Genomic DNA, 11433 nt, shown 5'->3' on the forward strand with positions numbered 1-11433 from the left:
TTGTCTACCACCTTGGAGTCCCAAGTGACATTAGCAGTCTTATATCCCTCTCAAGAACCCAAACATTCACTGAACATGAATAGAGCCATCTTAAAGTCAGAGAAGGTAACTTGAGGGGCTGAGTTTAAATTGCTCTTTCTCACAACAGTTGAGTATGAACCCCCATGGGTCCTGCTTGGTCCAAACAGCCTAAACCCTCCATTTTTCCATTTCCTCCGGATTAAAAATTGCAAACTGCTGCTCCAATGACTGAATACAAGTTCCACAAGTCAGCAATTTATTAATTGGACGTCTGAGGATCCATCACACTCCCATAAAGAAATAAAACAGAAACTCAGCAGGTCTGGCAGCATCTATGGAAAGAGGAACAGAGTAAATGTTTCGAGTTTAACATGACTTCTTCAGAACCCATAGTCATAAAGTTTGAGAAGTGTTCACCCTGTTCCTACCTCCACAGATGCTGCCAGACATATCAGGTTTCTGCAGTGATTCTTGTTTTTATTTTAGATTTCCGGCATTCATAGTGTTTGCTTTTATTTCTTGCTGTTCCCCTGAAAATCACAATGCATTTCAGAAGTGATCCAGTGATGCCACACAAAATCTCAATTTTTAAAATGCATTCTGGCCTGACCTTGGCCTCATGACAGCTAAAGTATTCCAGGTGCAGACAAGATGCAAAACCCTTTTTTTTAAGATTTGGATATAAATAGTACAGAATCATTCTTTTAACTGTAATATGGAGAGTGTTTTCTTTTCTCAATAAACTAATGTTATGGCTGAAACCAACAAGCAGGATGCTCTATTTCAGCAGTATGTGATAACATCCTTCATGAGAGACTAAACTGGTGACATAATCATTGCAAGATTACCAGAATTTAATCAGCTGTGGACTTCTGGGAACTATCAGTTGTCTATGTATTGTAAATATTTAGGTGGTACAGTCAATTGTTGGTTTCACTTAGAGCTGTAGTGTTTTTCCATCCTTGAAACCAAGCAGTTCCTTTAAATCAATAGGCATCTTTTACAAGTTAACGGTTTGGTTTCATTCACTTGAGGTACAGGCTAGCTGACATGGCTCTTTTTAATGATATTTCAAATGTATTGGATTGTTACTGTTTAAATTTCCCGGAATGAACTGCATTAAGGTAGACATTCCTGACATTTGGAAATCACTAAGCATTACAAGCAAAATGTCAATTCTTTGGTTGATTTACTACTATTTTTCTATGAATGTAACTTTCCCTTCCCAGAACTTCATAAAGTACTTCAGTGGTAGGGATAAAACTATGAGCGTCATTATTCAATTGTATACACTATTGATTAATCATTTAAAGATGAGCAATCCACAATAGTATCAGTGAAGATGGCTGTGTTTAATAATCATGTTTCACTTTTAATTAACAAGCTCTGTCGAATTCCAAAATAAATCCAGCATCTCAATCTCCACAATACTTTTTTTGACTTAATTACAAACTCTGTCCTACAAATGCACTGTCCTAAACAGTGTCATAGAAACAGATAAACTGGAAGATTTTGTTTAGTGGCTGTGATATAAGTGTCATATTCACAAAGTCCATAAGTACCTTATTAGGAATGGCTGAAACTCTGCCAGGCTCACATGTGACAAATACTGAATACTGGGATAACATAATGTAAAGGTTAAGTCACCACAGTTTTACAAGATGATGGGGCTGCTCTTTCAATAGAGACAACTGGTGGTGGTTTAACCTGAGAGTCACCTCATGTCAGGCAGTGGGGAGAAGTTGAGAATGAGAGGCCTTCGTGGTACAATAGGCATAAACACAAGATTAAAGTGCTTTTCAGACAAGACTCAAAATATTTTTGAAACAATTCCTTTTCCAAGAATTGCACCACTCTCTTCTGTAAAACAGTTAAGCACTGTAAATTGTGAAAAAAAATGAAGCAGCAACGCTTAGGTTGTTTCTTCAATTTTTTTTAAGGACTATATATATGGCTTAAGAAAAACTTAAGTTCAACTATTCTGATTATGCTATTATTGATTGTCACTCAAAAGAAATCCTGCTCAATGGAAAGAAAATAGAATTGCTTATAGTGAACGGGTTCAGAAAAGATTACAAGGATGTTGCCAGGGTTGGAGGATCTGAGCTACAGGGAGAGGCTGAACAGGCTGGGGCTGTTTTCCCTGGAGCGTTGGAGGCTGAGGGGTGACCTTATAGAGGTTTACAAAATTATGAGGGGCATGGATAGGATAAATAGATAAAGTCTTTTCCCTCGGGTTGGGGAGTCCAGAACTAGAGGGCATAGGTTTAGGGTGAGAGGGGAAAGATATAAAAGAGACCTAAGGGGCAACTTTTTCACACAGAGGGTGGTATGTGTATGGAATGAGCTGCCAGAGGATGTGGTGGAGGCTGGTACAATTGCAACATTTAAGAGGCATTTGGATGGGTATATGAATAGGAAGGGTTTGGGGGGATATGGGCCGGTGGTTGGCAGGTGGGACTAGATTGGGTTGGGATATCTGATCGGCATGGACGGGTTGGACCGAAGGGTCTGTTTCCATGCTGTACATCTCTATGACTCTATGACTGTAATGAGGTCAGCCAGGTGGATATCAGAGAATATGAGTTTCCTGATAGTGACTGTTAATCCAGTCGAATCAGGGAGCCCTGGCTGACAGATATAAACAGGATTGTCGTCGACCGTGACGGTTTGGAGGTCGTCCTCAAGACACTACTTGTCTTTTACCAGGACCTGATCACTGTTTGGAACATGGTCGAATCGTGCCGCGCCTACCCTCCGGCTGGAGTAGCGGCTGTCGTCAGGGAGCCGTTGCTCAGGAATCCGCACCTCCGTACTCGCGGGTTCGAGTGGCTGTCGGAGGGGAGGGCCGTGGCGGCGAGGGTAACCAGGGTCGGGGACGTGCTGGGTGCTGGGGCCCTGGGCTGGACGCTGCCACAGGACATAGTGAGCAGGGCAGCGGTAGACGTTCGGTACATGGCCACCGCCATCCGACGCCTTAAAACGGGGGTGCTCGGACCCGACGTAGTGCACCAGTTGGAGGACGCTCAGGTGTGCGGTGAGATCCCGTCCGCGCTCACCCCAGCCCGGATGGAATTTCACATTGGCCCCAAGGTCCCGTACTTCCCGCGGGAGCCTGTGCCCCACAACCTGAGCCACCTCTGGAATTTTAATTTTGTTCCCTTCCAGTGGGTAAAAAGGAGGGCCCTATATAGACTGCTGCTACACACCGTCCACCTCTTCTCCCTCATCCACCGTCCGGACACGCCTTGGCGTGCCCATTTACCACTGGGCGGTGGGGATCCCCAGTGGAGGGCTCTCTACGCAGGAGTCCTCCCCCTTTCCCTCAGGGATCTAGGGTGGAGGGTGCTGCACGCAGCAGTCCCCTGTAACCGCAGATTGCGGTGGTTCACGGACTCCCAGCCCAACTGCTTGTTCTGTGGTGCTGTGGAGTCCGTGGACCATGTATATATTGGGTGTGGGCGTTTGCACTCCCTTTTTGATTTTCTCACAAACCTCCTCCTCTGCTTTTGGTTGCACTTCAGTCCCACGCTCCTGATCTTCGGGCACCCGGTACGGAGGACGGAGGGCAGGTCTGAAGACTTCCTCGTGGGTCTGCTCCTGGGCCTGGCCAAACTGGCCATCAACAGGTCCAGGCAGCAGGCCGTGGAGGGGGTCGTTAGGGCCGACTGCCTGCCCCTCTTCCGGGGTTACGTTAGAGCCCGGGTGTCCTTGGAGAAGGAGCACGCGGTGTCCACCAACACCTTGGAGTCGTTCAGGGAGAGGTGGGCGCCGCAGGGAGTGGAGTGCATTATTTCCTCCTCCAACTCTATTTTGATTTAATCCCTCCCCTCCCCTTCACCATTTTGATCACACAGCATTACCCTTTGATGTGAAGGGCAGGGCTTGTCACTGGCCACTCAGGTGTTTTCCTATCTTCCTGGTGTTGGAAATTGAATAAAGATTCGTGCACCTTGTGTCTCTCACAAAAAAAAAGAAAAAATAAATAAACAGGATTGTCTTCTTATATAGTGGTGTGTTTTTTACTGAGGAGAAAGTGAGGACTGCAGGTGCTGGAGATCAGAGCTGAAAACATGTTGCTGGAAAAGCGCAGCAGGTCAGGCAGCACCCAAGCAACAGGAGAATCGACGTTTCGGGCATCAGCCCTTCTTCCTGAAGAAGGGCTGATGCCCGAAACGTCGATTCTCCTGTTTTTTACTGAGTCACTACATACATAACCACAGGTGATGTGGGGAAAAAATAAGCACTACTAAAAAGAAAAGAAAAAATAATAAACAGGAGTGCCAAGAGTATTTCAAGACATTGAGTATAGTTCTTAATCATTTCTCCAAGGAAGGTGTCTACCTTCGGAGGGCAAACTGTGTGCTCCAGGTACCCCCAGTGACCTACTTTGCCTACAGAGTTGATAAGAGTGGGTTACACCCATTGGAAGATAAATTGAGGCAATCCCTGCTTCCTGCTTCCCTGCTTCCCATATCTGTACCAAAATTTAGGTCTTTTGGTTTGGTGAATTTTAATGGAAACTGCATACCTAAGCTGGCCTCCAGCCTGGTACCCTTACATTCACTATTGAAGAACGGTCAGTCTTGGAAATGGCCCAAGATGTAGCCTTTCGGGAAATAAAGAAGTGGCTATTGTCATTTAAGATGTTGCACATTATGATCCCAAGCACGACGTGGTGCTGATATGCGGTGCCTCTCCATATGGTATCGTGATAGTGTTGGCTCATTGGTGGCCCAATGGCGAGGAAGGCCCGATAGCATATGCTTCTTGGACTTTGGCTGATGCCGAATGTAGATAGGCCCAGATAGAGAAGGATGGTTTGACGGTTATCTTTGGTGTGAGACGGTTCCACCAATACCTTTATGGACAAAATTTGTAATAATAATGGACCACAAATCCTTGCTAGGACTACTTAAAGACGACAGGGCCATAATGCCCATAGCTTTAGGTTGAATTCAGGTCGATATACCACCAGTGGTATCACTACTGGAAGAGTCTATTCTCGTTTTAAACTTTCTGGACACACTTCTGATCACTGTTGCCAATATCACACTGTGAACACAAAAAGATCCTGTCCTGAGAAAACTAAAACATCTGGCGGCGATGGACGAAACAAAAGGGCCTTTACAACCAGAATTGCTTCTAGACTTGGTGAGAATAGATCACCAGAGAGGATGACATATTATTATTGAGTGCAAGAGTGATTGACCCAAGCAAAGTGCACTGCCAGATATTGACTTAATTCTTAAATCCTTAAATACAGGCAAGGTGCTGGAGGACTGGAAGGTTACTCATGTTGTCCCCTGTACAAGAAGGGCAGTAGGGATATTCCAGGTAACTACAGACCAGTGAGCCTGACGTTGGTGGTGGGGAAGTTGCTGGAGAGGGTACTGAGAGATAAGCTCATTCTTTTCTAAATATAAATAGATCCTATCAATGATAGGCAAAATGGTTTTGTGCAGGGGAGATCGTGCCTTACCAACTTAATAGAATTCTTCGAGGAAGTGACCAAGTTGATAGATGAAGGAAGGGCTGTTGATGTCATATACATGGACTTTAGTAAGGCGTTTGATAAGGTTCCCCATTGTAGACTAATGGAGAAAGTGAAGTCACATGGTGTGCAGGGTGTTCTAGCTAGGGGGATAAAGAACTGGTTGAGCAACAGGAGACAGAGAGTAGTAGTTGAGGGAGTTTCTCGAAATGGAGAAAGGTGACCAGTGGTGTTCCACAGGGGTGGGTATTGGGGGCACTGTTGTTTGTAATGTACATAAATGATCTAGAAGAGGGCACTGTTGGTGTGATCAACAAGTTTGAAGATGATACAAAGATTGGTGGAATGGCAGAAAGCATAAGGGACTGTCAGAGAATACAGGAGGATATAGATAGACTGGAGAGTTGGGTGGAAAAGTGGCAGATGGCTTTCAATCCAGACAAATGTGAGGTAATGCATTTAGACAAGTCTAATTCGAGAGCAAATTATACAATGAATGGAAGAACCTTGGGAAAAGTTGGTGGGCAGAGAGATCTGGGAGTGCAGGTCCATTGTACCCTGAAGGTTGCTGCACAGGTGGCATATAGTATGTTTGCCTTCATTGGACAGGGTATTGAGTATAAGAGCTGGCAAGTCATGTTAAAATTGTACAAGACATTTAGAATACTGTGTACAGTTCTGGTCGCCACATTACGAAAAGGATGTGGATGGTTTGAAGAGGATGCAGAGAAGGTTTACGAGGATGTTGCCTAGTATGAAAGGTGCTAGCTATGAAGAGAGGTTGAGTAGGTTAGGTTTATTTTCACTAGAAAAATGGAGATTGAGGGGGGACCTGATTGAGGTTTACAAAATCATGAAGGGTATAGACAGGGTGGATAGAGATAAGCATTTTCCCAGGGTGAAGGATTCAATAATGAGAGGTCATGCTTTCAAGGTGAGAGGTGGAAAGTTTAAGGGGGATGCACACGGCAAGTACTTCACACAGAGGGTGGTGGGCATTTGGAATGCGTCGCCAGCAGAGGTGGTTAGAGGCAGGCACGGTAGATTCATTTAAGATGCGTCTGGACAGATGCATGAGTATGTGGGGAGCAGAGGGATACAGATGCTTAGGAATTGACCAACAGGTTTAGACATTACATTTGGATCGGCTCAGGCTTGGAGGGGTGAAGGGCCTGTTCCTGGGCTGTAAATTTTCTTTGTTCTTCTGTTCTTTGTAATTCCATCAGGGTCATCCAGGGGTTCCAAAAATGAAGATGTTGACGACAAGTTATGTCGGGTGGCCAGAATTCGATACAGACAGAGTCGCATTGGTGGACAGTGTCCAGAGTGTCAACAAGGACAAAAGTTATCGTCAACAGCTGTCTCACAATTGTGGGAATGCTGGGTAAACCATGGACTCGGTTACACAGCAACTATGCCAATCTTTTCATGCGGTCTATATTTTTAGTCATTGTGGATGCCCATTCAAAGAGGTTGGATGTGCATAAAGTTACTTCATCAAACACAGGGACAAAGATTGAGGGGTGACATGGCATCAGGAACATCAATACCGGACACAAGACTCCATGAAGTGAGAGAGGCAATTTACTCCACGGACAACATTTGGTGTCAAAACCATGGCAATGGCCCTTCATGGGTAAGAGGCATGGTCAATGTGAGGTTAGGAAGGAGAGGCAGTCCTGAAGAAGCATGTGGACCACATCAAAGCTGAAACCTCACAAACAGGGCAGGAGCAAAACATAGCTGACTCCTCAGAACATCCAGCAAGGATGTCAGAACCTGTGGGTTCTCCTGCTCCACCTAATATTGAAGAAACGTCTGAGGATGAGATGGACATGGGAAATGTTTTAGCCTTGACACTGTTACAACCTGAACACGAATTTCGACTGTGATGCTCCAGGTGCAAGAGGCAGGCTATGGTCTGGTACACGAGGAACTGGAGCTGGTACGAAAATGCCCCACGAGGAGCCATAGCAAGAAGAACGGGCCTACATTCCAGGATTTAGAGAGGGGGGGGATGTAGTAATTGTACTGAGGTTAGCCGGGTGAATCTAACTGAACATGAGTTCTCTGATTGGGGCAGTTAATCTGGAGTCTGACAGATATAAATAGGACTGTCAGGAGTTCTGTTCAATTTAGGAGCCAGCTCTGAGCTAGCTCGGTTAGTGTCATGTCCTGTGTATGTCTAAGTAAAGGCTGACTTGGTGACAGGATACCGGCCTTCTTGGAGTTATTTTATTATTAATGCTATGTCCTTCTACATGTATATTACATTGACTAGGATATCATATCAGAAATATTGGGTGTTTAATGATTTTTATTTAGCTAATGCTCCTTGTTTTAAACATTTTTAGCTCCTGTACACTAATTACAGGTATGTATGGGAAATAGTAGTACTGCAGAAAACATGTGAGGTGAATTTCTAATATATTTCACTGAAAACCTTCTAACAGTTTCCAAATGGTGAAGCCAGACGTTCTGGGTGTGCTGCCTGCTAAATTGCAGGCAATTAGCAGCAGTGTCAAGGTTTAAAGGCCTTGTCTAAGTTTGCTTACTTGTGTGGATTTTTCAAGCTTTGAAAGAGTTTTTGTTTCTGAATTCCTGTCACGATTTTCATGACTGTACCATCAAAAGTTTTATTTGCTGCTGTGAATGACCCTCAGACTGGACTCTGCATGTTATTTCAATAGTAAAATCTGAGAGTATCTACTGCAAGCGGTTGAAACAAGGTGATAATTTCTATATCCATTGTTCAGGAGAAAGACAAATAAAATGGAGAGACAAAACAGCATGACAAGATTGGCAAGCCTATCAATTTGGCAACAACAATACAAAGAACATGGCTTCAACACCTTACAGAAGTTAACAATCTGATCAAAAAAAAGATAGGAATGAATCTCTGGTCTGTTGTTTTACTTGCAGGCACACAGTGTCTGCTACTTGTTGTCTGTAGCCCTGCTTATCTCCTAAGGATTTATGCAAAATGCTTAAGGATACAAATTCAAACAGCACAAATATCTACTTACACATAAATTGCTGCAAGAAAGCAGGTTGCTTTGCTCCATCGATCTGTGACCATTTAGCTTCACCTAAGAATCAGTCGTAATCTCATTGCCTGCCTTGCTGCTATATCCTTTTACTGCATCTTAACCTAACCACTGGTTACAGAAGTAGGCACAGTGGGAAAAGGATTCGGATGACATAGCAGTAACAATAGATAGGTTCACATGTAAATATTGGCACTGGGGCACTACAAATGGTGGTTCTCTGTGTTATTGTTTAGCATTCTTTTGTTATGATAATTGGTGGGAGTAAGAGAAGGCAGAACTATAGATTTTTAATCAGGGACAAGATTAATGTTAAATGTACTGACCCTTTCTACTCTTGTGCTAATGATACGTGCTACGTAACTGTGCTCAGACAACTGGCAGACATTTGCCTCAGTTACTCCCTGAAAAGAACCCGATGCATGAAAGTTCTGTGTTGTCACTTTTATGGTGACAGATCATGGAACTAGATTGCCCCACAGCTCCATGCCTCCCCCACCGTTCTTGTCCTCTCCCATAGTTTCTGGCCCCCTTCATGGCTCCAGGCCTCCACATGGCTCCAGACTTTTAAAGACCAACTGCTGAGAAAATCTTAGTCTCTAGTTGCAATGTTCTTTGTTCTCTGGAGACTTTACATTTTTGCTGCAGATGCACGAACAAATGTTACACCTCCTTTCCTGATGTTATTTCACAGACCTGACATTCACCATTGCTTCTTGTTTGTTTTTTCTTATGCCAAGTGCCTTAAATATACAGGCATGCCAATAATTGTACTCATTTGATTCTGTGCAGGGCTGGATTTGAGAATGGAAAGATTGTTGGATTACTTTACTGGTTCAAAAATCTTCCCACTGGAGTTTCTCCTTTCCTTTAGCATAAAACTCTGAAGGACTGCTCAACTAACAAGATTTTGTCTGATTGTTATTGTTCAAAACAGTAACTAAGGTGACATTCATTTTCTAAGAAGGCAAATGGTACCTCACCTGTAGCCAGTGCAGAAAAGTGGCGCTTAAGCAACTGTGATAACATAGATTTTGTATAGGAATATCATCTCTGAGGCACAGAAAGTGCAAGAGTACATCATGTAACAGGGAGGCAAGGTAATCTCCAAGTTTTGTTTATTCTGTGGCCAAAAATAGGCAATTTGATGCTAATGAAGAATTCGTCCAATGCATCCTTTTCAAAGTCAATAGTGGGAAATAGTTCATTAATGTTAAAATGACTTCTGAATATCTACTTATATTGTCAAACATATAAAAGATTTATCTTTTTGAAAGCAAAGTTACGGCTGGAAATTTTCCTGAAGCCACTTTTTCTCTTATGCTCAGTTTTGCTGGAGGTGTGGAGCTCGAAAGATTAGATGCCAAAGAAAATCAGACAGAAAGAAACAACCGGTGAGAGTGGAGAATAAAGATTTAATTGGAACCTTTAATGTGGGTACATCTCAAAAAAGAGGAATATACACTGAGTTTTTACAAGGTTAGGAGAAATATGATTTTCAGAGAAGAAATGCAACAGGGGTTCACCAAACTTGTTCTGGGGTTGGCGGGGCTGTCCTATGCAGAGAGGTTGGGTAAACTGGGCTTGCATTCTCTGGAGCTTTGAAGACTGAGAGGTGATCTCATTGAAACCTTCAAAAGACTTAAAGAAGTGATGGAAAAGGAAACAGGTTAATTAGAAAAATAAACTAATTATCAACATTTGAAGAACCCTCTTGTGACACAGTGGTAGTGTCCCTATCCCTGGAACAGGAGGCCTGGGTTAAAGTCGCATTTGCTCCAGAGTTCTTCAATAATATTTCTAAACAGGTTGATTAGAAAAATAGGTAGAAAGGAAGTTACAGATGTTTCCTCTGCTTGGGGAATCTAAAACTGGGGCACAGTTTAAAAATAAATTGCACGTAATTTAGGGCTGGGATTAGGATTTAATTTTTTTACTCAGAGCTTTGTCAACCTTTAGATTTCTCTACCACAGCCTTTGATTATGTTTAAAGTAGAGATGGCTTGATTTATGGTTACCAACTGAGTAAAGAGTTCTAAGGATAGTGTGGGATCAGCATATGATTGTATTAAATGGCTGACTAGGCTCAATAATCTGTATGGTCTATTCCTGTTACAATGCACTCTGAGGTGAATTATATACTTTGGAAGGAAAACAGGGAGCTGAGGGGTTAGAAAAGTGTGATCCAATGAAATGGGAGGGAACTACACCAGATTCTGAGCTTAGAGGACACAACAAGGGATGCAGGGTTTCTAAATCTGGTAAAGATTAGAGAGCTAAAGTAACAAGACAATTCAGGGATATGGAGCAAAGGTGAATAAATAGACTTCAGATACAGATCAGTCATTTTCAAGTTGAATAGACTGCTCCCATTCTGATAAAGGTGTGGGGCTAGAAAGTGAACTCTTTTGAAGTGAACGTGATGCATACTCCTCAGTTAGTTTGAGCTAGCCACGTGGAACAGTTGGCCCAAGGTTCAGAACAATAGTTCATTGTTACACATTGAGATGCACTTGCAATGAAAGACGGACACCAAGTTAACTGTTCATGTGTTTAATGATGTAATTGTATAGCGCACATGCTCATAATATATAAACACATTACATAGCTTTCCCCTTTCAAAAACAAGTTTTTTTTAAATTCCATGTTTCACTAACTATACAACTGCAGCAGTGAAATGCAAATAAATAAATGTTTATGAATGTGTACACTTGGCATAGTTACAATTTATTTTTAAAAAACTACATCTACAAATCATATTTAGAAACTGGTTTATGAAGCCTTCCTGATCTTCTTACAAGTTTTAGTGTCGAATCAGGGTTTGGACTATATGGTGTCAGATCAGTACTCAAAGAAACATCTGTTTCATTT

The 11433-nt window shown here is 42.8% G+C and overlaps 1 long non-coding RNA gene across 1 annotated transcript; it reads right to left on the minus strand.

Moving 5' to 3' along the window:
* Positions 1-255: 255 nt before the first annotated feature.
* On the minus strand, positions 256-8647 carry LOC140480756 (uncharacterized). Its single transcript, XR_011961394.1, has 3 exons — positions 8542-8647; positions 450-551; positions 256-353 (listed from the first exon to the last, which is right to left on the minus strand). It is a non-coding gene; the product is annotated as an uncharacterized lncRNA (long non-coding RNA).
* Positions 8648-11433: the final 2786 nt, after the last annotated feature.

Source organism: Chiloscyllium punctatum, chromosome 8, assembly GCF_047496795.1.
Source record: "Chiloscyllium punctatum isolate Juve2018m chromosome 8, sChiPun1.3, whole genome shotgun sequence".
Classification (NCBI taxonomy): Eukaryota; Metazoa; Chordata; class Chondrichthyes; order Orectolobiformes; family Hemiscylliidae; genus Chiloscyllium; species Chiloscyllium punctatum.